The sequence below is a fragment of the Myxocyprinus asiaticus genome, chromosome 12 (genome assembly GCF_019703515.2).
Source record: "Myxocyprinus asiaticus isolate MX2 ecotype Aquarium Trade chromosome 12, UBuf_Myxa_2, whole genome shotgun sequence".
Classification (NCBI taxonomy): domain Eukaryota; kingdom Metazoa; phylum Chordata; class Actinopteri; order Cypriniformes; family Catostomidae; genus Myxocyprinus; species Myxocyprinus asiaticus.
The window spans coordinates 17,668,799-17,696,349 of NC_059355.1; the positions used below are offsets into that span (position 1 = coordinate 17,668,799).

General features: G+C 43.3%; 1 pseudogene; it reads right to left on the reverse strand.

Annotated features, from left to right (window-relative positions):
* Positions 1 to 2,023: 2,023 nt before the first annotated feature.
* Positions 2,024 to 20,272, reverse strand: LOC127449625 (zinc finger BED domain-containing protein 4-like; annotated as a pseudogene).
* Positions 20,273 to 27,551: the final 7,279 nt, after the last annotated feature.

Below are 27,551 nucleotides of genomic sequence, written 5' to 3' on the forward strand. Positions count from 1 at the left end.
GAGCCGAACGGTCATGCTCACTGAGCTGAACTACTACTGTTCATTCACCTCTGCTGGATCTGACGGCGCATTTCAGCGGCTTCTCCCTCCTCTGCACTGGTGCACTGCAGAGAATGCCCCTGGGCGCTTCGGCAGAAATAAAAGAGTATATTTCTCTAAAAGAGCGGCACACACGGAACGTCTTTTTAAAGATGTGTTTTTCTAAAGATGCTTTTCCGATTGTGTGTTATTCCTGGTTGCACTCATTATCTCTCGCCTTCTGACGGTCACGATCACTGTCTTTCGTGTCTGGGCACTGCTCACGCAGAGACAGCGTTCGTGGATGGTCATGTTCTCATTGCGAGGACATGTCCATGGCAACGTTGCGGTCACGGCTCGCCTTCGTAAGAAAGCAAGCCATCCCGGAGGCTCCCCGCCTCGGTCCTTTTACCCATGGGCATGAGGTCAGCGCGGCTAGCACTGGGGGTGATTTGGGGACCCCAATGGGACCGTCTCCGCCGGGTATCCCCCCGCGGACCTCCCATTCCCCAGCATGCTTGTCTGCCCCGATCGGGCTTCCGGATGAGTCCGCCGGCTCGTCTCACGGCGAGTTCGACCTCTTATTCGGAGCCTGTGAAAGTGATGAGCTCTCGAGCACAGCATCAGAGAGTGGGCTCGTCCAGTCGGAAGCCTCAGCTGGGCTCCTCCCTTCGGGGACGATTGCCCAGTCACAGGCTGACGCGGAGATGATGACATGCTTCCCCGGGCAGCCGCGAGCGTCGGCTAGAGTGGAACCCTCTGCTCTTCCCTGAACCCTTGCGGCTCGGTGATTGGTTCCTGGGCTCACGGCGCCGCTCAAAGCCATGCCCCATCCCCGTTCCTTTCTTCCCGGAAGTGCATGAAGAGCTGACAAGGTCACAGGAGGCACTTTTTACTGCCTGGTCCCGATCTTTTGAGCTTCCCCGCCCTCACTACCCTCGATGGTGGGGCGGCCAAGGGCTATTCGGCAATCCCCCAGTGGATAAAGGCGCTCGCGGTGCACCCATGCCCGCAGAGCGCCACCACCTGGCGCGGGTGCCCAAAGCCCCCGTCCAAGGCCTGAAGGTTTACGTCGTCTCTGACGGCCAAGGTTTATGGTGCCGCTGGACAAGCTGCCTCCACCCTGCACGCCATGGCTCTCCTGCAAGTCCGCCAAGGCGCTAAAGGAAATGCACGAGGGTAGTTCCGCCCCGGGATTGATGCAGGAACTGCGCTCGGCGACCGACCTCACTCTCCGAGTGACGGAGGTCACGGCGCGGTCTCTCGGGCGGACGATGGCCACACTAGTGGTCCAGTACCGCCACCTTTGGCTCAACCTGGTCGAGATGGGTGAGGCCGAGAAGACACGGTTCCTTGCTGCCCCCATTTCCAAGGCGGGCCTATTCGGCGACACCATCGAGGACTTTGCCCAGCAGTTCTTGATGGTGGAGCAGTAGACGGATGCTAGCTGGCATATCCTGCCCCGGTGCGGCTCAAGATCCCGCACCCCGTCTACTCATTGCCAAGGGCATCCCCCTGCGGTGACTGCACCGGCTCTGCCGCAACCCGCCCCTTCGGCGGTGTCCTTAGACTCAGCACGGCCACAATGTGGTGTGGCATCTCGAGCTCCACCCCGCCGCGAGGCCCCACCTGCCAGTATGTCCGATGACGTTGTCCCTTTGGTCCCCCTTGCGCAGAACTTGGACGCATGGCTTGTGCTTTCCAATCCGTCGCGAGGGCTGGTCCGGACCGTCTGACTCGGCTACGCGATTCACTTCGCCGGGCGGAGTATTCAGAAAGCTGTTTTGAAAACAAAGTAAATTATTGCAATTTCGTTTGGTGGCGCTAGTGGCACAGAAATGACATCTTAAGCTTTAAGACACCCTTGGTGTCTTAAAGTGATTTTGGGGCTTTTTTCTGGATGAATAAATACATTTGAAATCTTTATAGTTTGTTGATGCCGTCCCTAACTGATTTTATATCTCTTAATTTCTTGGCCAGTAGTGCAAGTGTTTTAAATCGCACTTCATTTTTCTGCCACCACTGCAGAAGAACTTCTTTCAGTGACAGGCTCTGACAAATGGCACTCGAGTTCACTCTCAAAGCTGTACAGCCCCTGAGACACAGCTGTTGCTCCAAGGACCCTGGCATACAGGGTGTCCACTAAAGTGGGCTGATGGATTCTCTGCTTATTTACCTCTGGATCTGACTCCTCATCCAGCTCAGGTCTTTGTGGAGAAGGGCTCGGATCATCTTCTCTGAGCTTGCCATGCCTTTCAGCTTCCTCCTTTAGCCATAGTTTTGCTTTTTGAAGTGTTTCTCCAGAAGCAAAAGCTGTGTCTCGTTTGGAAGGCTGCATCCTCCAGAGGTCGCATTTGTCGGCCGCATACTTCATCGAGGCCGTCTCGTTTCAGAAAAGCGAGTAGGACACTTCGAATGCATCCTTCAAATGCGACCTTCTTTCACGGGAATTCGGAGGATGCATGATGTGTATCCTTCGTGGGCACTCACAACCCACAATTCTTTGCTTCAACGGAAATGTCTAAAAAAAAATGATGCCAATTTGCCCGTAAATATTATGTTCAAACGCAAGGAATGTTAATTCCCAAGTTGAAGTACTTCAGTAGCTGGGTGCAGAGTATATAATATGTATAATTATATTAATATATAATTAAAATAAAGTATTAGACTAAAAGTACAACCGTAAAATCTATTTTCTTTTCTCTTTACATCATTATAACACTCCTAAAATGTACATCATGCATTCCCTTCCAGGTGGACTTAGTTCCCTTCTCACTCGAAGCGCTCGCACTTGTTAAAGAGTGGTGTGCTGTCATAGCAACCATGATATGTTCCGTTTCCGTTTGTCAGGCCGTCTCATTTAAATGAGGCTTGTTTAAAGGAGGACACTCGGTATACTGCAGCCTTCAAAGGACACGTCCTACCTAGCATGCAGCCTTCCAAATGAGACACAGCCAAAGGCATGGTCCTTGTATCTGGGATCAAGAAGAGTTGCTATGACCAGAATTTTTGTTTCCTCTGCCTTGGAGAACCGCTTTGTCAGGCTGTCAAGTATGGTCTTGTCTAAAGTTTTGATACCTCCTGAGGATGGACCCTCCGCCTGCAGCATCAGCTTCAGAACAGACACACTGGGGATAATGCACGCTGCTGAAGACTCAGAGTGGCTCATCTCCATTGTGACTTCTTCTATGGGAGCCAGAGTGTCAATCAGGTTACTGACAATTACCCACTCTGTTGCAGATAAGCAGTTGATATGCCCGTGTTCACCAGAATACACATTCAGTGCCCGTTTCTGTTCATACATTCGTTGTAGCATGTGAAGTGTGGAATTCCAGCGAGTTTGGACTGCTTGGATTATGTTGTGCTTTAGAACACCCAGCTCCTCCTGAATGGTCCTTAGCCACTGTTTGGCCAGTACAGAGTGGCCAAAGTGAGTTGCACAGCTTTTTAAAATGCCAGTAATGTCCAGAACAGCTCTTTGACTAGATAGGCCATCATTAATAATGAGCTGAAGGGTGTGAGCAGTGCAGTTAAATTAAGTTCAGCCAGTTTCATGCCTTTTACCATGTTTGCTCCCCCATCTCTTAAGACAAGAACTACATGTTCTGTTGCAATATCCCAATCTTCTAACATGTTCAGGAAGGTTTAAATGAATATAACTGGCTGTGTGTGATCCAGTCATGGGCTTGACATTTAACACCACTTGCTTTCTAGACCAGTCCTCGGAGATGAAATGCCCAGTAAGGTTCATCAGGGATTCTGTAGTTCCAGACCAACAGTCAGTTGTGAAAGCAATGAATGGGGCCTTGTCCTTTGTCACTATACTTTTGACTTTTGTCAAAACTCTGCAATATGTTTCATCAAGCATTTTTGTTCTGTAAAATTTTTCATCTTTAATCCGGTACCTGGGTTCCATAAGGGAGATGAGCCTTTTAAATCCAAGGTCTGAAACGACTGAAAATGGTTGGTTGTCAGTGGCAATCACTTCAATGATAGCTGCATCAATCTTGTTAGACACTGAATCTGTATCCTTCCATCCTGTCTTGCTTTCAAAAAGTTGAGACACTGATAGCTGAGAAGGATCTTTCGTGTCCTTTTTTTTTGTTTGTTTGTTTGTTTGGTTTTTTTTTTTTTTTTGCCTCTTCACTGACTGCTGGATGGTTGTGCTTGAGATGACTACACATGTTGGTGGTATTTTTACCTGCAGATGTTGATGCCCCATGCTGATTATTTTGTCACAGATATTACACTGTGCTTTTCCTGGTGACTTTTCAGTAAAATACTCCCACACTGGTACTTTCTTTAAAGCCTTTGCCATCTGAAAATAATTAAAATATTAATAAAATTTTACAGGTCAAATGTGTGAAAATGTCATTGGTAACACTTTACAATAAGGTAAATGCATTAACTAATGTTAAGAGATATAACTTAAAATTAAAAAACAGTAAATGTTGAAATGAACATCAACTAACAATGAACATTACGTACGCAGCATTTTACAAGCTGTATTTTATATGTTACACTTTTTACATGCCTTAGGGTTTCTCTTCTCATGAAAAGCGTGAGGTAAACGCTCTTTATTACCCTAAAACCAAGACAACGATCGCGTCACTTCTGGTGATGGGGTCTTTAATGTGAAACTAGGGCAAACAAATAAATGAATTGCAATGTCTTATTCTTTTTTTTAACGCTTCTATAAGATTCAGTGATGTTTTTTGTTTGTATTTTGCGCTGTTACGCTCGTTTAAATTATCCGTGAGAAACTCGTCACACACACACACACTGATCACTTGATCTAATGTCTATATCTAATGACAAAAATACGTATTACTGTGAGGATAAAAAAAAATGAATTAAAATCAGATGCGTGTCTGATTTGTCTTTCCTCCAAACATAACTATGGTCATTTTGGCCAAAAAGTTCAATTTTTGTTTCATCAGACCAGAGGAAATTTCTCCAGAAAGAAAGATCTTTGTCCCCATGTGCTCTTGCAAACTGTAGTCTGGCTTTTTTATGGCGGTTTTTGGAGCTTTGGCTTTTTCCTTGCTGAGCAGCCTTTCAGATTATGTCAATTTAGGACTCATTTTACTGTGGATATAGATACTTGTCTACTTGTTTCCTCTAGCATCTTCACAAGGTCCTTTGCTGTTGTTCTAGGATTGATTTGCACTTTTCGCCCCAAACTACATTCATCTCTAGGAGACAGAATGCGTCTGCATGGTCCTATGGTGTTTATACTTGCATACTATTGTTTGTACAGATGAATGTGGTACTTTCAGGCATTTGGAAATTGCTCCCAAGGATGAACCAGACTTGTGGAGGTCCACAATTTTTCTTGAGAGTTCTTGGCTGATTTGTTTTGATTTTCCCATGATGTCAAGCAAAGAGGCACTGAGTTTGAAGGTAGGCCTTCAAATACATCCACAGGTACACCTCCATTTGACTCCAGGTAGCCAATTAGCTTATCAGAAGCTAATTGGCTAATTGCCTAACGGCTTGACATAATTTTCTGGAAAGCTGCTTAAAGGCACAGTTAACTTAGTGAATGTAAACTTCAGACCCACTGGAATTGTGATATAGTCAATTAAAAGTGAAACTATCTATCTGTAAACAATTATTGGAAAAATTACTTGTATCATGCACAAAGTAGATGTCCTAAACGACTTGCCATAACATAGATCTAATGTGGTCAGAGACGAATAATAAAATACAATCTGCGAAAAGCAAAAGCTTATGCGCCACACCTCCCGCTACTACCCCTGGAAAGTCATCTTCCCTTCTTATCACGGCTGCTAATGGTTCCAGGGTAAGACAGAACAATAAAATTCTAAATTTGTTATTCACATCGGCACTAATGATGTCCGGCTTCGCCAGTCGGAAATCTCTAGAGATAATGTTAAAGAGTTGTGTCAGTTTGCAAAAATGATGTCAGACACTGTAATATGTTCTGGCCCCCTCCCTGCTCATCGTGGTGACGAGGTTTATAGTAGATTAGTATCACTGAATGGCTGGATGTCTGAGTGGTGTCTGGAGAATAGAATAGGATTTATAGATAATTGGAAGAGTTTTAGGGGTAGACCTGACCTGCTAAAGAGAGATGAACTCCATCCCTCCAGGGAAGGTGCCGCTCTCCTCTCTAGTAATTTGGCTCATAGTTTTAATAATGATAGTATTTGACTAACTGGGGCCCAGGTCAGGAAGCAGACAAACTGGCTAATCTGAACGTCTGCTAGCTGGTCAAACTTGAACTAAACAAACAAATTAAAGATAGGGCTACTAAACATTAGATCTCTTTCTACCAAAGCACTAATTGTAAATGAAATTATTACAGATCATTATTTGGATGTGCTCTGTTTGACTGAAACCTGGCTTAAACCGGATGGATATATTAGTTTAAATGAATCTTCTCCCCCAGGTTATTGTTATAAACATGAGCCTCGTCTGAAGAGTCGAGGAGGAGGGGTTGCTACAATTTACAGTGAAGTTTTTGGTGTTACTCAGAGGACAGGATATAAATTTAAGTCTTTTGAACTAATAATGCTTAATGTGACACCGTCAGATATGGATATAAATAAAAAAAAATTTTATCAGATCTTGTAGTTACTATAGATAGAGCTTTAATTGTTGGTGACTTCAACATTCACATGGATAATGAAAATGACACATTGGGATTAGCATTTATCGATATTCTCAACTCTCTTGGAGTCCGACAAAATGTAACAGGACCAACTCATCACCATAATCATATGCTAGATTTAATACTGTCATATGGAGTTGATGTTCATAATATAGAAATTCTGCCACAGAGTGATGACATCTCGGATCATTACCTCGTCTCTTGTATTCTGCGATCAGCTAATGTTACTCAATCTACACCACGCTATCGTTCAGGTAGAACTATTCTTTCGACCACTAAAGATAGCTTCACTAATATATTTCCAGATCTATCTCATACACTCAGTAAACCCCAAAGCCTAGAAGAACTTGATGAAATAACAGAAAATATAATACAGTCATCTCTAGCACTCTTGATAGTGTTGCCCCCCTTCGATTAAAGAAAATTAAAGAAAAAAGCCCTGCACCATGGTACAATGATCACACTCATGCTCTCAAGAGAGCTGCTCGGAAAATGGAGCGCAAGTGGAAGAGTACAAAATTAGAGGTATTTCGTGGTGCATGTGTAGGAGCTACTGGTTGTTTAAATCAGTTTTACTATCAGAAATAATCAATAATTAATTGTTATTAATTATGGAATAATCAAATAACAATTAAATAACTAAATAGTAATTAAATAGAATTTAACTCATTAAACTATTCTCCAGAAATAATCAATAATTAATTGTTATTAATTATGGAATAATCAAATAACAATTAAATAACTAAATACAATTTAATTCATTAAACTATTCTCGGGGCACCACTCTTTGAAAAGAGAAAAATGATAGCAAGTTACTGATTGAGTCTCATAAAACAAAATCTACCCTGTAGGTTGAGTATCTTAATTGTTAATCAAAATAATCAAAAAGGGGAAAAACTAGTTAAATTATTGGTATACAAATCTAATAGTAATCTAGTTACAGTTAGTTTCTAACACCAATAACATAATAGTACTCTGAGGTAACTTGGGAGTTCTTCACGTGGCAGAGGTTGGCTTCAACACAATATTCAAACAAAAATAAACAGGAGTACTTATTATAATATAACAACATTTATTATAATCAAGCAGTAGTGAACACAGCCAATACTATCCGAATATAATCCAAAAATAAAATCACGGATATCCTAAGCTAACAGTGGAGCTATATGCTAGTGTGTGTGTGTGTGTGTGTGTGTGTGTGTCCAGGTGTGGTAACAAAGGAATCAAAATGGAGGATCAGGTTCAAAATGGAGGGTTAAGTCCAAAATGGAGCTGATACCACGTGCGGATGGAAATGAGCGGACACACAAAGGAACTGACGAAACAGGCGGGAGAATTTGGTTCACCAGCCTGAGTCGAACACAAACCGAGGCGCCGCTCACTGAATGAATATCAGTGAGAGAGAGAGAATGAGAGCGAGAGAGAGAGAGGAAAGATGCATGCAGTTTAGTTAAGGGTAACCGCTCGTAACAGCGGGACTGAATTACTAGTTCAAATCACTCAACAAAACAAACGTAACCCCAAAAGAAACTAAAACAAATCTCCCAACTCGAAGCAGCGAGCAGAGTTTAACATACAAATATACTCAAAACATCAGCATTTAGAATCAAAAATACGATTTAGATTCACAAGAAAAATCACAGTTTCTAAACTAAATCTGCCCAGATATCAAGCCTTACTTGGGAAATCCTGTGTGATTTCAGTAGGTTTGTCCGTTGGAATTCCTGTTGCATTGAGCGGTCAGGAGAAACGGTCTGGATGGTCCCTTGTCTTACGCTCGTCAGCGAAAAGACGCGTCTCTGCTTTATTCTTCAGATCCAGTGATGGAGAAGAATGCAGAAAGTAGTCAACGTTGAATGAAAAAGAGGGAGAAGGGAAACTGGTCGCCTTTCCGTTTTTCAAAATAAAATTCACTGTTGCTTTACAGTGAAACTGAACCGGTTGATATAAGTATACTATAAGACTTGAACAAAGCTAAGTTAATCTTACTCTACCATGGCCAAATGGTGAGGTTAGAAAAACGTGGTCTCTTTGTTCTCAGTCCAAACGGAGGGAAAACTCCTTCAGGACGTGCACAGTACAGATGTCCCTTAACAGCCAGGCAGAGCTTAGCACAGAGAGGCCGAAATTCATCTGTCCGCAGGTTTTGTTGACGAGATGACATCATCGGTCGTAGGCTGCTCGACCAATGGCGTTTGAGACTGGGTCCATGGGCAGGACTTCGCATCCAGTTGTGAATTTGTGAAGGATCCTGGGAAACTGAGTTCAGTGTCTCTCCTTTTGATCATAGAACAAAGGGCCATGCAGTCTCTGCTGCCATTTTAAGTGGGCCAAGGCCCTACACATGGAAGGATAGTGTCTGTAGCTACAGACAGGCACTAAAAGCTGCCAGGTCAGCATATTTTATTTTATATTACATTTTAGAAAATAACCACAACAATCCTAGGTGTTTATTCATTACTGTGGCTAAATTGGTTAGGAATAAAGCATCGACTGAACCAGATATTCCGTCACAGCACAATAGTCATGACTTCATGAATTTCTTTACTGATAAAATTGAAATAATCAGAAAAAAAATTGGAATTATGCAATCATCTGTCACAGTACCTCAGATAACAGTGTCTCATAATTTTCCTCACATGCAACTTTAATCCTTCGCTGTCATAGGTCATGAAGAGCTAACAAAATTTATTGAAACATCAAAAGCCACAACATGTTTGTTAGATCCAATACCAACCAAGCTCTTAAAAGAAGTATTCCCAGTAATCTCAGAACCTCTTCTTAATATTATTAACTCCCCGCTATCCTTAGGACATGTCCCAAGAAACTTTAAAATGGCATTTATCAAACCCCTTATTAAGAAGCCACAACTTGATCCTGGAGAACTGGCTAATTATAGACCGATTTCAAATCTCCCGTGTAGGTTCTACTGGTTGTTTAGATCAGTGTTACTATCAGAAATAATTAATAATTATTTCTTTAGTTATTAATTAATATTTAAATTAAATAATAGAATCTAACTCATTAAAGCCTCATATGGGGCACCAGTAAATGTAGTGTGCTATGTTCAAGAGCGGGTTTGGTTATTAGCAATAATTAATAATTATCAAACATAATTATCAATTATTAAAATCAATAGAACATTGATTTGAATCAATGTTAGCTCTTTTAATCCTTCACATCAACAAAGATAACCATCAAATTCAATAGAATATTAATTATTATCAAAGATAATCATTAATTATTAAATCAGTGGAACATTGATTAGAATTAACACTAGCTTACTGATCCTTCAAATTCAACAATCATTAAAGATAATTATCAATTATCAAAATCAATAGAATATTAATAAGGATTAATATCGCCGGGGAACCACCCTGGAATCAGGGACTAATAACCAGTCAGTATAACAGTCTCAATGTTAGATTGTTCTCTTAAGAAAATCGACATTCAAAAGGAAACAATGAAGGCTTGAATCCGAGCACTGATATCCCCTGCCAGTATTTGACACAGGTGTATGCAAAACAAACCAAAACACTTCTCTTTAAAATATAACAAAGTTTATTTATGCAGTAATATAAATTAATAATCAATACAATGCAGTCAATAAACTTCCGACTTACAACTACAAACTAAACAGTGACATGATTAGATTAGGTGTGTGTGTGTGTGTGTGTGTGTGTGTGTGTGTGTGTGTGTGTGTGTGTGAATGTGTGAATGGGTGTGTGTTTGTGTAAGGAGTGACGCACACAAAATGGCGGACGTGACTCTCTTGGAGAGTACGTCACGTGAGATTTCCGGCCAGAGAATATGGCCGCGAATGTGGGCGAAGAGAAGCCAGTTAATGGCGTCTGCCCGATTACCGCGTGTCTCCGCTTGAACGATAACTTAGGACAAAGCTGAGCTTTATCACAAAGTTATCTACTAGCCAAAAGTGTGTGCGAGAATGTTTGTGAGAGGTCACGTGTGTGTGGTTTGTACGAGAGAGAGAGAGAGAATAAAGTGGCGGCACCAAAGCCGGTTTTGCGATCGTGGGAGAGAAAGCAGCTGTTAGTTTATCACTCAGAGACGTGGTGGATGGCTCGTAATCCGTCCCGCAGTCTTTGGTTCTTTAATGGATAATCTCAGTGTGCCGGTCTCACCCGCGATGGTGGAAATACACAACAGTCCAATGTGGTTGGACTACAACACAGCAGATCTCATTCGTGATAACAGTACATTACAGTAATACCTTGAGTATTATTAGCAGCAATGAGCTGACTCAGCGGTCCGTAAACTGTACAAGCAATAACCTTGATACACAAGAATAACACACTATAATATTCTATCTCTGCCCAGATGTAAACTTCGTACTTGAATCGCAGGACGCAGGTAGAATGTGTGTTCATCCGTCATTTGACTCCGACTCATTTCCTCGAGGCTCGGGTGATGATGGGAGGCCGTTTGCCTCGCTCTGTCGGCGGGCGGTACGGCTGCTGATTCTCGGTGGGCTGGCGGAGAAATCAGCGGTGACGTCGACTTGATTGAAGAGGGAAGAGAAATCTTTCTTTCCTCTTCATTTCTGCAGGTAAACGGATGAAGATGCGGATTGCTCGGTGGTCTCCTTCGGATCCGTTAGAGCATTCGGTGAAATCTCAACTCGTCCAGCGAGATGGAGATTGTATGGCCACAGTTTCAAGTCGGACGTTACTTCATTTTGCCACGAGGCTACACACAGCAAGCAAAGTTGCTGGAAGCAATGCCCAGATGGATCTCAGAGGTATTTCTACTCCCGATGACGTCATGGTTGAGGGGCGTTCTGTCATGTGCCTCATCCAATAGGAGTTGAGAGTTCAATCCTTTAGTGAGCAAGGCTTCATGGGATTTGTAGTCTGTTTTGGACTCCCTTTGTTTGATTTTGGTGCAGTTTTTATCAGTAAGATTTATGACTTCGTGTGTGGGCCTCAGTCAGGTTTTACGACTGTGTTAGGCCTGCCTTTGTCTTCTATCTGAATACATGAGGCCCAACAACCGTTTATGTCGAAAATACTAGAAAAGGTAGTATCCTCCCAAATATGTTCATTTCTACAGAGAAATAGTATATATGAACAATTTCAGTCAGGATTTAGGCCTCATCACAGTACAGAGACTGCACTTATCAGAGTTACAAATGACTTGCTCTTATCATCTGATCGCGGCTGCATTTCACTTCTAGTGCTTTTAGATCTTAGTGCTGCATTCGACACGATAGATCACAACATTCTCTTGAATAGGCTGGAGAATTATGTTGGCATTTGTGGAGTTGCATTAGCATGGTTTAGGTCCTATTTAGCAGACCGCTACCACTTTGTATTTGTAAATGAGGAATTGTCAAACCAAACAAAAGTAAAGTATGGAGTGCCACAGGGATCAGTTTTAGGGCCTTTGCTTTTCTCCTTGTATATGCATCCCCTGGGAGATATTATCAGGAATCGTGGAATAAGTTTCCACTGTTATATCGACGATACCTAACTTTATATTTCTTCAAAACCTGATGAGATTTCACAATTCTCCAAATTAGCAGAGTGTATCAATGAAATAAATGATTGGATGGCCAGAAATTTCCTTCTACTCAATTCTGACAAAACAGAGGTACTAATTATCGGACCAAAAACCTCTAAAAATAAGCCGCTAAAATATAATTTGACTCTCGATGGATGTACTGTTCCATCATCATCAATTGGTATTCTTCCACCTAAGAAATATTGCTAAATTACGACACATGCTCTCTGTTGCTGATGCCAAAAAACTAATTCATGCATTCATGGTGTATGAATTATAGGTTTATAGAATTATAGGTACCCCTATCCAGAGTAAAATAATCTGAAATGAATCCATTTGTTTGGACTGCCACATGACCAGAGCCTGATCATTCACCACTGACCACATAATATTGATGAAATGCCTAATGTTATCAGAAAAGCTGCAGCCCCGAATAAACCCCACCTGATCTATATGTATAAGAGAGATCATAACTTTACTTAATTGGTTAGCCAGAATTTTTGACAATATTTTAAGGTCTAGCTGGATCAGGGAAATTGGACGTAACTCTTACACTCACTTGGATCTTTGTCCTTTTTAAGAATCAGACTGATCCGGGCTTGTGTCATGGTTGGTGGAAGCTTTCCATTCTTTAATGATTCCATATAAACAAAATTGGAGCCAGTTCTGTAGCATAAGATTTAAAAAATTCAGCGGCAAAACCATCTGGCCCAGGAGCCTTGCCTGTAGGCAAGGCCTTAATTACCTCGCCAAGCTCCTCCAAGTTTATCTCAGAATCAAGAGAATTTATTTGCTCATTCATCAATTTAGGGAGTTCTAATGGTTCCACAAAGTTTCTAATGTCTTCATCAGTAGACGAAGATGTGGAACTATAGAGATCAAGATAGAATTCTTTAAAAGCATTATTAATATCAATGGTTGAGGTAAATATTTCACCACCAGCAGATTTCCCTGAGGGAATGGTAGAAAAAGACTCTCTCTGCTTTATATATCTAGCCAAAAGCTTCCCTGCTTTGTCCCCCAACTCAGAATATGTCTTGCCGTGAATAGCCAAAACTCCACCTTCCATGACAAAATAGTATTATATCTGTATCTCAATTGGGTTAATTCTCTTGAGGCCATCAGACGACATTTGGTGCTTCAGCTCTGCCTTGGCACTTTTAATATTCCCTTCCCTCTCCACGAGTTCCCGTGTTTTGGATTTTTTTATGAATGAGGCATACTGTATGATCTGACCCCTAAGACAACCTTAAGTGCCTCCCAAGCCATGCCCACAGAGGATACTGAGGTCCAGTTGGTCTCCATATAGACATTGATTTCAGCCTTTAGGATTGGTTGGAATTCAGGGTTTTGCAAAAGGGATACATTAAAGAGCCAACAATATGATTTCCTTTTCTCCAAACGTGGCAACACCTCTAAACTCACCAGGGCGTGATCCGAGACTAAAATGTTTCCAATTGAACAATCAACAACAGATGAAATGAGGGACTTGGATATAAAAAAAAATAAAATAAAAAAAAATCTATTCTAGAATAAATCTTATGGACTGATGAAAAAAATGTATAGTCCCTACCAGATGGGTTCAAAAGTCACCAAATATCTGTAAGACCAAAATTTTTACACATCCTGTGAAGCGTCAATGTTGCTCTTGGGGGCTTACACACTTTTACTTCACTAAGATCAAGGACTGAGTCCATCAAAAGATTAAAGTCTCCTCCCAATATTATATCATGAGGGGTGCCAGCAGCTTGCAACATCCCTTCAAGATCTATAAAAAAGCCCTGATCATCAGTGTTAGGTGCATAAATATTAGCCAAAATCAACCTTTGCCCCTGAATTTCAGCTAAAACAATAATGACTCTTCCTAATTTATCTTTAATCTGTTTGAGACATTTGAATTGTAGATGTTTACTTATCAATGTAATGACTCCCCTGCTCTTATTTGAGCCAGCATTAAAGAAAACATGTCCACCCCATATCTTCCCAAATTTTTCAGCTTCCTGCGGGGAAAGATGCATTTCTTGAATAAACGTTATATCACATTTCTTACATATAAGAAAAGAAATAACCTTCCCTCTTTTTATGGGGTGCCCCAAACCATTTACATTCTAAATGGAGAGAGACAATCCACTCATATTAACATTTGACATTTTGACATATTAGAAAAAACAGATTGTGTGTCAAAAACAAAATTATAAAGATCACATTCCAACATTATAGTAACTTCCCCCAGAAAAAAAAAGAAAAAAAAAGAAAAACACTCTAAACTTTAACAGTCCATGTACGCCTAAGAGGACCCCCGCAACCGTTGCCGTTGTGTCCGGTGTTTCTATACAAAAATAATCTATAAAACAAACTCCAGCCAATATGAGGCATAAGCACAAAGAATGTGCAAATACATCCACAAACTGTCCCGAAGGAGTGTTATTCCACAAAACAAACTCCAGCCGCTAGGCGGAACCAACACAAAAAAACGCACTCAGATTCCTCGGACGGTCAAGCGAATGTTCAGTGAGTCAGGTCCACTTGGCTGCATTGAGAGCATCACACAATGACTTACTCACTCCACTGACTTTATGAAGGGCATCGCTTGCTGTGGGCATGTAAATATTTTGCTACCATCCTTAGTATCTATTCTCAATTTGGCCGGGAACATCAGGAAGCAAACTTCCACTGATGTAAGAGTTTCTTGCATTCCTTGAATCGATCACATTTCACTCTTGTCCAATTCACAAAGTCTGGAAACAAGAAAATGCTGTGGTTCTACCAAGAAAGCCTTCCTTTACTCCTCGCCTCGCGTAACACAAGATCAGATGATCTCAGATATTTGGCCAGAATTGATCGGGGACAGTCTCCCTCCACGGATCTCCGAGCCGGAACTCTGTGAGCTCACTTTATTTCCAGCTTATGGCCTGTTCTGTCGAGCAGACTCGGGAAGAGCTCGTCTAGGAATTTCACCATATCTCTGCCTTCTTCTTTCTCAGAAATTTCAACAATTCGGATGTTGTTTCACCGGTTACTTTTCTCAAGGTCTTCCAACTTTTCCCAAACGTGCTCCAAGTCCGTCTTGGTCACTAGCGGGTTAGCAGCTAATTCCCTCTCCGATGACTCCAGATAATTGATCCATTTCTCGACGTCCCATACTCTTGTAACCAACTCAGAAAATGTTGTCTCCATGGCAGTGATCGATCAACGTATTACATCAAGATCCTCCAAGTCAGCAACGACCTTCGCTAGCATTGCTGACATGCTCGACAGTTGAATCTCTCCCACCGCACCATCCAAACTGAGTCCCCGATCTGCGGACATGTGAGGGGTATCAGCTTGAGCACGTAATTGTCTTTTAATGCCTCCAGAGTCTGAGGATTTTGAATTCTTTGACATACTGTCATAGAATAGTTATGGAACAGGGTGTATCAAATCTCACCTGTTTATGACACAAAAAGTATTAAAAACTAGCAAAGTGCGCATAGCTTGCCGTTCACACGTCCGACCCTTGCATGGCGCCACGTGACTCTCTGTATGTACTGTATATTGATAAACCCCTGCAGATAGAGACGCGCCTTCTATCGGTTCATGCTGAGCAGCGCAGCTATATGAAATAATTTATCATTACAATTCAACTAGCAAAGTTTGTCAAAATGAGTGCTTGCCAAATGTTGGCTATAGATGCAGTACACTTGAAACAGAACAAAGAACAAAGCAATATTTAGCGATCTATTTGAATCATCATGGCAAAAGGAGCAGCGGATGTTTGATTCTCCCATATATAGCCTGTCCATGAGTTGAAATGAAGCGTCCATAACTGTCACATAATGCTTTTTTATGGGTAAAAAGAAAAGGAGACCGTTTATCAACATGTGCACGCCGAGGCCAATTCTGGTCTTAAGCCGGTGTATACCTGCATGATGGACGAAGCTGAGCTACAATCACACTTTGTACAATCGTACTACTGTTTTTTATATCAGTCTCCGTTTTGTTAACCTATCACGTTCATTTGGAGCACGCCACACACATGCAGCTGATCAGATCGGGAGCATTCAGCCACTTGGTGGAGGAAAATTGTGACTTGTGGCATTTGGCTTTTAACATGAACTTATGGTTCAGTTACAGGAGGCGTACGTCGCAATTTAGAGATTTATTTTATCAAGTTTATATAATGCTGTGTAAATGTAGCCAGTGCTTGAAGTGGAACAAAAAATGTTCAGGTACTCTCATTTTTAGTATTAAACTTTTTTTGTAACTAACATGTTAACATGTAAAAACAAAACGGTTAATAATGTGTTTATTTACATTACAATAGTATTTAATTATATTAAAAGAGGTATTTAAATAACATTTTCAAGGTCTGGCCATAAATTCCTTCTTAAGATCTGGCTGAAGAACTAATATGACCTTACATCCTCAACTAACAAACAGGTTGATTAGCTTTGCTTTACTTTGAAAATAAAAACATACAATGTAGGGTTATTGTTTATGAAAACTGAGAAAGAATATTTAGATTTGCTAAAGTCTGTATCTTTGTTAATATCAACACATAAGAGAACAATGGCAATCTAATATAGAACTGTCTTTTTACCCAAAATAAATGTAGCCTAAAACTGAAAAAGAGCAGTACTTCTGTTTTTCCTTTTTAACATTTTTATTATCCTCCTATTCAATGAGGGCAAAGTTTACCTTCCTTATCCTGCACACATTAATTTGCACACAGGAGCCAGATACTTGTGCAGATAATAATCTTTAAAAACGGTGAACAAACTGATTTGATGATGTTCAGAATTGAGAACGATGTAGAACTAAACACTGTCAGGATATATGCATAGGCAAGTTCAGTGACAATTCACATAATCTTTTTATGAACACTACAGAAAAGAATGGAGAATGAAAGCAAATTTTCCTATGTATTTTCTTTTAAGGTTCGGCTTTCATCATCGTTTTGCCTCTTGTGAAAAAGGTTGTGCATATACATATAGATGCTGACTACCACCCCTCAAGTTGCGAGTTCGAATCCAGGGCGTGCTGAGTGACTCTAGCCAGGTCTCCTAAGCAACCAAATTGGCCTGGTTGCTAGGGAGGGTAGAGTCACATGGGGTAACCTCCTTTAGTTGCCTTAGAAGGTAGCTAAAACAGTAATGTTGGGTTCGAGTCCACCTTAGTCGAGTCTGAGTCTTTAAACAATTGTGTCCAAGTCCAATAGGGGCTGAGTCGGACTCAAGACCGAGTCCATAACAGGCTGAATCCAAGTCGAGCCCGAATGAATCTGTTCAAGAATCTGAATTCAAATTGTAACCGTAAATTCAACATCAATATTTAAAGCTTATTTTAACTTTCACAACTAAGAAAACACAATTTTAAATATAAATGTAACAAAAACACCTCTATATTTTATGATTAGTTTCCTGCTGAACAAACTTCAAAGTGGTTTCAGAATGAAAGCATATGCTTTAGATATATGAAGACAAAACTGTCCTTCAACACACTTCTTACTGCATTATGTTGAAAAAGCAATTATTTGTTGCTTTTTCCCCTCCACTCAAACATAGACTAAAGAAAGTGAAAGCTGCATTAGTCATTAAAACCAGAGTTATTATTGTTTTGAATTTGAATTTAGTTTTTTATTTCTACTTCATTTTCAATTTGTCCTTTCAATTTAGTTTACTTTTATCTAAAATTATCCCTCCCTAAAGAAATAATAAATACTGAGATTTCTTTTTTGTCTCTATCTGCCGACTGGTTTGGGAAAATAATGAGTCAACACAGTAGTAATTACCACTCGCTGAGAAGTTACACGACTGACAGGATGACAGAGCGAGAGCGCTAAGCGCATTACGTCATTGCCATGGTAACCAGATACATTTCAGCTGATTTGCTGAAGACTAGAATGAATGTATCATGAAATCAACATGCCATGCAACAAAATTGATTTTCTTCTCTGTAAACGATACCAGAGACAGTAGCGAGAAGGACAGTGAGGAGATTTTATTTAAGAAGAAAAAATCAGTGACCCTACCAAAAACCAGGACTGTCCTGTGTAATAAACCGGGACATCTGGTCACCTAATAAATTTTGTAAAAAATTCGGAAAAAAATCCAGAGTCCCAAAGGCTCGAGTCCGAGTCAAGTCAGAGTAAAAATGCATCTGAGTCCGTGACAAGTCCAGGTCCACTAAAATTGGTCTCGTGACCCCAACTCTATACCCCAACTCTATAAAACAGACATTTAGAAACAGTTCCTCACCTGTCCTCACAGAAGCAGTGAGCTGCAGACATCACTCACTGGGCGGAGACTAATACCCCTCCACATATGTGACGCCCACTGAGCTGCAGGCTGGCCTGCCATGGCCACTCCCCCTCCACTGCACTGATCCCGCCCACCACATGACTGCTAAATGGTCGAAGTCCAAAGTCTGTACAAAGAACACGCCAACATGCCAGACATGCCAGACATGCATGTGTAACGATTTATTGATCTGGTTAAATCCATTGATCCAATGACCAACGATCCAATGTTATCGATACAATGAGTAAATATTTTTTTAAGATGTACCTTTATTGGGGGCCTGGGTAGTTCAGCGAGTATTGACGCTGACTACTACCCCTGGAGTCGCGAGTTCAAATCCAGGGTGTGCTGAGTGACTCCAGCCAGGTCTCCTAAGCAACCAAATTGGCCCGGTTGCTAGGGAGGGTAGAGTCACATGGGGTAACCTCCTCATGGTCGCTATAATGTGTGGTCCTTGCTCTGAATGGGGCACGTGGTGAGTTGTGCGTGGATGCCATGGAGAATAGCGTGGACCTCCACACGCGCTACGTCTCCGCGGTAATGCATTCAACAAGCCACGAGATAAGATGCGCGGTTTGACGATCTCAGATGCGGAGGCAACTGAGATTCATCATCCGCCACCCTGATTGAGGCGAGTCACTACGCCACCACGAGGACTTAGAGTGCATTGGGAATTGGGGATTCCAAATTGGGGAGAAAAAAAAAGATCTAGCTTTATTTTAATACTCTCATGTCAACCATGTCCGTACACATTTCCGTCAGGCGATGAGGCAACCATATTACATTCATTTGACTTTATGAGCACTAAATATGCTTTTCATGTGGGACACAGATGTGCACAGGGTCTTTGAGGCCAAATTGTGCTCTGCTATCCATGCGGCGTGCGCATGTGTCAACCGGGCTTCCCGCAAAATGCATGCTCCATTGACAGGATCTGTGCGAGCGCATCAACCGGGCACTCCTTAAAATGTGAGCACTCGTGACAAACGCAGAGCGGCTCACATGCACGATTAATTCGGGCTTCCAACGATATCGTTGCATATGCACCCCATTTGAATTTTACATGAGAATTTGCTATTTTAAAGTATCATGGAGAAGTTCAACCATGTGAAACATCTTGACAACGCCGACATTCTGAACAGCACTAATGAGGGAAAGTGAAACACCTGCTCAGCTCCAGCATCAGTTATAAGACTTTACACATCTACACCCTTACTAACATTTATCCCATGCAGTTAACTGTAACAGAATTTTTCATTACAACTGTGGAAGTTGTATCCAAGAAAATCACGGATAGCACGGATAGTTGGAAATAAGTCATGGGTATGTAAATATTTTGAATTGAACTAAACTGAAAAATTAACTGTCATTAAACGAGTGATGATCACTTGTGCGTGACTATTTTTCATATGATTTATTTGTATAATTTTTTTCAACATCTGAAGTACCTTATTATATTGTGGATGTCCCAATGTGTATACAGAGAGCTGAATAAAATAAATCTAATTATATTTTGGTTGCATTTGAGGGCAAAAAATAAATAAAAAGTAATTGATTGTGTAAAATAGGCACAAAATATCAGAATATTGATCGCAGGCCCCTGAATCGAATCATATCCTGGCAGACTTTGAAGTATCTGCAAATATCGGATCGCAGGCCAAGAGAATCTTTCAAGATCGTATCGTGATGAAACGTCCGATTTACACCCCTAGTGCACACTCGCACACAAACAGTCATTCTTACCCCAGTATTTCTCGTCAGACTCATCAGGACAGTCAGTGATAAAGTCACATTCTGGGTTTGGCTTCTTCAGACACATCCCATCACCACAGACATATGCCTGTGTTGTAAGACATGAAACCTGTCAAGAATACTGTATGTCCAGCTTATATTACACTACAAAATCAAAAGAGATAAATTACATTAAAATTTCCATAAAGAAAATGAGGCCTGTTTTAGGACAGGAGTGCAACAGTCTTATTCCTGATGTAAAAAAAATCTCATTAATTTTCTCCATTGGTAAATTGATTATTAATGATAACTTATAAACCTTTAAAGACAGACCTACCATGAGCTCTGAGGTTGTTAATCGATTGGTATATGATTCTGCTGAAGCCATCAGTCTGCGTTATTTCAAATTGCATTTAATAGTGGAATCCCTGGTGAAGAACTACACTACCCATGATCCTGAGGGGGAAATCCACTAATCAGAGAATCACTTGAAAAGAGCTCTACAGAGCCACCCACTCCCACGATGCACTGTGAATGATGCAATCGAGTCACTCTCCTTACACTCTCAAACTACTGATATATTTGTATATATCTGAATATTCAAATGTGTCATTCGCAGTGCTTCATGGGATTGTAGTTAATTCCATCATTACCTGACTAACCATTTTTGCTTCCCAGAATGTTCCCAAAACAGAGCTTTAAGGTACATTTTTGGTTTCCATGAAAGTTTTCTTTATGGAAATATAACATTTGTTTTAGGCTGTACATAAGGTTTCCCGTAACGTTCCCTTAACCTCTTAATTTCCAGAACCATTCTGCAACCACGCTCCAACCTTAATAACCTGACAATCCATCCATAGATTATTTATTTTAATGAATAATAATTATTATATAATCATTAAAATCAACCACAACACATTTTGGAAAATAGAAGGCATCTATTATATGCTTTCCACATCTGTTCTTTATAATGTGATCAAATAACACACTGTGATCTTTATTTCTGCACTTAAACGCTGTACTGCACTAATATCAGTCACTGTTGTCTATCAACCTCACTGAAGTGTGACTTATGATAAATAATCAAGTATATGATAATGAAAAATGTGTGCAAAAAAAAAAAGAAAAAAATAACCATTAGAAAACATTCTGTATAAGTATTATTAAGCTGTACCACAAAAACCTCCCTGCAAAGTTTTAGGAACGTTAGTTTATGGTTATTAAAAATATAACATGCTGTATAACCTAAAGAGAACGTTCCTCGAACGTTAGGAATTGGTTCCCAATTGTCTGATTTTCAAATAGTTTTTTGCTTCAAATAAAAGTTTGTAATATTGTGATTCACCTCGGAGCTGGTTGGTTTGGTTCATGGTGCACAGCTATTTTATGAAGGATTTTATAATGAAGGGGAAAAATACATCCAGAACCAAGATGACTGGAAAAGTGGGCAGCACTGTTGTGCTTTATTAAGATGACAATTAAGTGCATTTTCCCCCTTTACTATTATCATGGAAATTCTAAACTAAACCTTTTTCTTCAATGTATTACAACTCAGAGTACATTGAAAGGTTGGCAGCGTCCTGCACACAGACAATACTCACTCAAACCGAGAATCTTGTATTCTGTCACTACACGCTAGTGATTTCACCATAATACCTATCTCATTTCTAGACTTATGCTGCAGCATAATAACTCAACTGAACTCCAGTTTTTGCTTTGCTCGTTTATTAGTGTACGGCTTGGGGTTCCGTCAGATGCAGCTGTGGAACTCTCTGAAAAAAGGATGATATTATGCGGTCTCTCCTGATACTTTTTTACTTCATTCTGATTGGATATAAGGTTAGTTAGGATTAGCTAATCAATTAGGCAAGAGACCAACATGATGAAATATGGTTACAACAGAGAAAGTTATGTTAATTCTGATAATTCTAGTTAAAACTAGCTGCATGTTCCAGTAAAAGGGGTTCAACAATGTTAGGTTCCTGTTTTTAGATCACCTTAAAATATTCCATTAGCAGTGACCATTCTCTGCTCTCTTTCTGAGCTACCCTTCATATTTAACCCACAAATTGCTATCACACTATATTCTTATACCATGACGCAAAAAACTCTTAATGGTCCTAAAATGGCTCTATTTTGTCTAGGCTATATATATATATATATATATATATATATATATATATATATATATATATATATATATATATATATATTTAAGGCAATGTACACCTTCAAGTTGGAAGGGGACAGCCTCCCTTCCAACCTCTCCTGCAGGAAGGAAAGCACTGATCCGACTGCGCATCTCTGGGGGTCTTTGCATCGGGAAGAACACCACTTAGCGAACAGACGCCACTTAAAGGCATACAGACACCTCGTAGAGTGATCGTGTCTACCACCTCAGGTCCCGTCCAGGGGCCAGACATAGAGATTCCAGAGGTCTTGTCACGGGTGCCAGAGGGTGCCCCGTCCCTGAGAAAGAAGGTCCTTCCTCAGGGGAATTCACCAGGGGGGAGCTGTCGCGAGGAGCGTTTGGTCTGAGAACCACGTCTGGGTGGGCCAGTAGGGTGCTACCTGGACGACCTGCTCCTCGTCCTCCCTGACCTTGCACAGGGTCTGTGCAAGGTCTGTGCAGGCTTACTGGGGGAATTGCATATTTGCATAGGCCAGGGGGCCAGCTGTGTGCCAGCACGTCTATGCCAAGGGGAGCCTCGGTGAGGGTGTACCAGAGTGGGCAGTGGGAGGATTCTTGGGAGGCGAACAGGTCCACCTGTGCCTGTCCGAATTGACTCCAAATCAGCTGGACCACCTGAGGGTGGAATCTCCACTCTCTCCTGAGGGTAACCTGCCATGACAGCGCGTCCGGTGTAGTGTTGAGGTTGCCCGGGATGTGAGTGGCTCGCAGCGACTTGAAGTGCTGCTGACTCCAGAGGAGGAGACGGCAGGCGAGTTGTGACATACAACGAGAGCGCAGACTGCCTTGGCAGTTGACATATGCTACCGTTGCCATGTTGTCTGTCCGAACTAACACGTGCTTGCCCTGGATCAACAGCCGGAACCTCCGCAGGGCGAGCAGAATTGCCAACAACTCGAGGCAGTTGATGTGCCAATGCAGTCACGGACCCGTCCAGAGGCCGGCAGCTGCGTGCCCACTGCAAACAGAGCCCCAGCCCGTTTTGGAGGCATCTGTGACCACAACGCGCCTGAAAACCAGTTCTAGAGGAACACCAGCCCGTAGAAACGAGAGGTCGGTCCAAGGGTTGAAAAGACATTGACAGACCGGCGTGATGACCACATGATGTGTCCCATGGTGCCATGCCCATCTCGGGACTCGAGTCTGGAGCCAGTGCTGAAGCAGCCTCATATGCATCAACCTGAGCGGGGTGGCCACAGCCGAGGATGCCATATGCCCCAGGAGCCTCTGAAAAAGTTTCAGTGGAACCACTGTTTTCTGTTTGAATGCCTTCAAACAGGCCAGCACCGACTGGGCGCACTCGTTCGTAAGGCGTGCCGTCAAGGAGACTGAGTCCAACTCCAAACCAAGAAAAGAGATGCTCTGAACCGGGAGGAGCTTGCTCTTTTCCCAGTTGACCCGAAGCCCTCGTCGGCTGAGGTGTGAGAGCACCAGGTCCCTGTGTGCACACAACATGTCTCGAGAGTGAGCTAGGATTAGCCATCGAGATAGTTGGGAATGCGAATGCCCACCTCCCTTAACGGGGCAAGGGCAGCCTCTGCGACCTTCGTGAAGACACGAGGAGACAGGGACAGGCCGAAAGGGAGGACTTTGTACTGATACGCCTGACCCTCTAATGCAAACCGCAAGAAGGGTCTGTGTCGAGGAAGGATCGAGACGTGGAAGTACGCATCCTTCAGGTCTAGTACCGCGAACCAATCTTGATGTCGGACGCTCGCCAGAATGTGTTTTTGCATCAGCATCTTGAAAGGGAGTCTGTTTAAGGCCCGGTTCAGTACTCGCAGGTCCAAGATTGGCCGCAACCCACCGCCTTTTTCCGGTACGATGAAGTAGGGGCTGTAAAACCCCTTCTTCATCTCGGCTGGAGGGACAGGTGCTATTGTGCCCTTCCGTAGGAGGGTAGCGATCTCCGCGCGCAAGGTAGCAGCGTTTTCATTGTGAATACCGCTGAACCTGGGCGGGCGCCTGGCGAACTGAATCGCATAGCCGAGTCGGACGGTCCGGATCAGCCATCGCGACGGATTGGAAAGCGCAAGCCACGTGTCCAAGTTCCGCGCAAGGGGGATCAAGGACACAACGTCGTCGGACATACCGGCAGGTGGGGCCTCGCGACGGGGCGGAGCTCGAGGTGCCACACCACGTCGTGGTCGTGCTGAGTCTAGGGACATCGAAGCACTTACATGGCTCCTTGTGACCACCCCCAGAACAGCCTGGGACGGGGGGGGAAGAGGCCTGTCCTCGTAACCCGTGGAGACTGCCACATCGGGGGCGGCTGTGTGCTACAGCTGGGTGCTCAGGGGCGGAAAGGCCACTGCTGGAGTCTACGCGATTCAGTTCGCCAGGCGTCCGCCCAGGTTCAGCAGTATCCACTTCACATTGGTGAAGAATGAAAACGCTGCTACCTTGCGCACGGAGATCGCTACCCTCCTACGGAAGGGTGCGATAGAACCTGTCCCTCCGGCCGAGATGAAGAAGGGGTTTTACAGCTCCTACTTCATCGTACCAAAAAAAAGGCGGTGGGTTGCGGCCAATCTTGGACCTGCGAGTACTGAACCGGGCTTTACACAGACTCTCGTTTAAGATGCTGAAACAAAAACGCATTCTGGTGAGCGTCCGGCATCAAGATTGGTTTGCGGCGGTAGACCTGAAGGACGCGTACTTCCATGTCTCGATTCTACCTCGACACAGACCCTTCCTGCGGTTTGCATTCGAGGGTCAGGCGTATCACTACAAGGTCCTCCCTTTCGGCCTGTCCTTGTCTCCTCGCGTCTTCATGAAAGTCGCAGAGGCAGCCCGTTTCAGCCCTTGGACCAACCTCTTGTTTCTACGGGCAGGTGTTCCCCTATAACTGGTCTCCAGGTGTGTCGTGGTCACGACGGACGCCTCCAAAACAGGCTGGGGTGCTGTTTGCAACGGGCATGCATCCGCCGGCTTGTGGACGGGCCCACGACTGCATTGGCACATTAACTGCCTCGAGTTGTTGGCAATTCTGCTCGCCCTGCGGAGGTTTCAGCTGTTGATCCAGGGCAAGCACATGTTAGTTCAGACAGACAACACGGCAATGGTAGCATATGTCAACCGCCAAGGCGGTCTGCGCTCTTGTTGTATGTCACAACTCGCCCGCCATCTCCTCCTCTGGAGTCAGCAGCACTTCAAGTCGTTGCGAGCCACTCACATCCCGGGCAACCTCAACACTACAGCGGACACACTGTCACGGCAGGTTACCCTCAGGGGAGAGTGGAGACTCCACCCTCAGGTGGTCCAGCTGATTTGGAGTCAATTTGGACAGGCACAGGTGCACCTGTTCGCCTCCCAAGAATCCTCCCACTGCCCGCTCTGGTACGCCCTGACCGAGGCCTCCCTCGGCATAAACGCGCTGGCACACAGCTGGCCCCCTGGCCTGCGCAAATATGCGTTTCCCCCAGTGAGCCTGCTTGCACAGACCCTGTGCAAGGTCAGGGAGGACGAGGAGCAGGTCTTCCTGGTAGCACTCTACTGGCCCACCCAGACGTGGTTCTTGGACCTCACGCTCCTCGCAACAGCCCCCCCGGCGAATTCCCCTGAGGAAGGACCTTCTTTCTCAGGGACGGGGCACCATCTGGCACCCGCGACCAGACCTCTGGAATCTCCATGTCTGGCCCCTGGACCTGCGGTGTTAGACACGATCACTCAGGCTAGGGCCCCCTCTATGAGGCACCTGTATGCCTTTAAGTGGCGTCTGTTCACTAAGTGGTGTTCTTTCCGATGGGAAGACCCCCAGAGATGCGCAGTCGGATCATTGCTTTCCTTCCTGCAGGAGAGGTTGGAAGGGAGGCTGTTCCCTTCCGCCTTGAAGGTGTACGTTGCCGCCATAACAGCACACCACGACGCAGTCTTCCTTAGGGAAGCACGACCTGATCATCAGGTTCCAAAGAGGCGCCAGGAGGCTGAATCCCCCCAGACTGCACCTTGTTCCCTCATGGGACCTCTCTGTAGTTCTTCAGGGTCTACATGTGACGTATTTTCCAGTTAAATGTCCCCCCCTCTCTTTGGGCGAGGTGTGGTCTCCACGGTGTCCTCCCCTTGGGAGGGACACCCCCCGACTAGACCTGGCGGCCCAGTCAGATAATCCCCCTTCTTTTTTAGGGAGTGGAAAAAGAGAAGGGGAAAAGAGGCCACGACTGGGTTAGCCTGTCTCTATCTTTTGTGTAGTCGACTTGTCCCCAAAGGGCCGTTCGTCACGCATAACTATGTTGGGGGAGGTTGCGTGTCAACCTGGTGTGCTGGCTATGAGGCACACAGTGGTCTGCCCACCACACATCGCCAGTTCATGTAACACAGTTCAGCCAGTTGTGGCGTTTTGTATAGGGACCCCTAGTGTCACTACATCGACACAACGTCGAGTGAGTGACAGATAGGGAACGTCATGGTTACTTGCGTAACCTCCGTTCCCTGGTGGAGGGAACGAGATGTTGTGTCCCTCCTGCCACAACACTGAACTACCCACTGAAATGGCCGGACCTTGTCTCGGCTCCTCAGCATAAAACCTGAATGAGTGGTTGCATACCAGCTCCTTTTATACCCATATGTCTGGGGGAGTGGCATGCAAATACCACTCGCCAATTTTCATTGGCCATTTATCAAAGACCAGAGGTGTCTCGGGCTCCAAAGAGTTACCCCTAGTGTCACTACATCGACACAATGTCTCGTTCCCTCCATCAGGGAACAGAGGTTACGCAAGTAACCTTGACGTTTTGACCAGTAGTGTGTGTGTGTATGTATGTGTGTGTGTGTGTATATATATATATAATTATACACACACACACACTGGCAGCCAAAATTTGGAATAATGTACAGATTCTGCTCTTATGGAAAGAAATTGGTACTTTTATTCACCAAAGTGGCATTCAGTTGATCACAATGTATAGTCAGGACATTAATAATGTGAAAAATTACTATTACAATTTGAAAAAAAATTTCAGAACTTCTTAAACTACTTCAAAAAGTTCTCATCCAAAAATCCTCCATGTGCAGCAATGACAGCTTTGCAGATCCTTGACATTCTAGCTGTCAGTTTGTCTAGATACTCAGGTGACATTTCACCCCACGCTTCCTGTAGCACTTGCCATAGATGTGGCTGTCCTATTGGGTACTTCTCATGCACCTTAGAGTCTAGCTGATCCCACAAAAGGTCAAT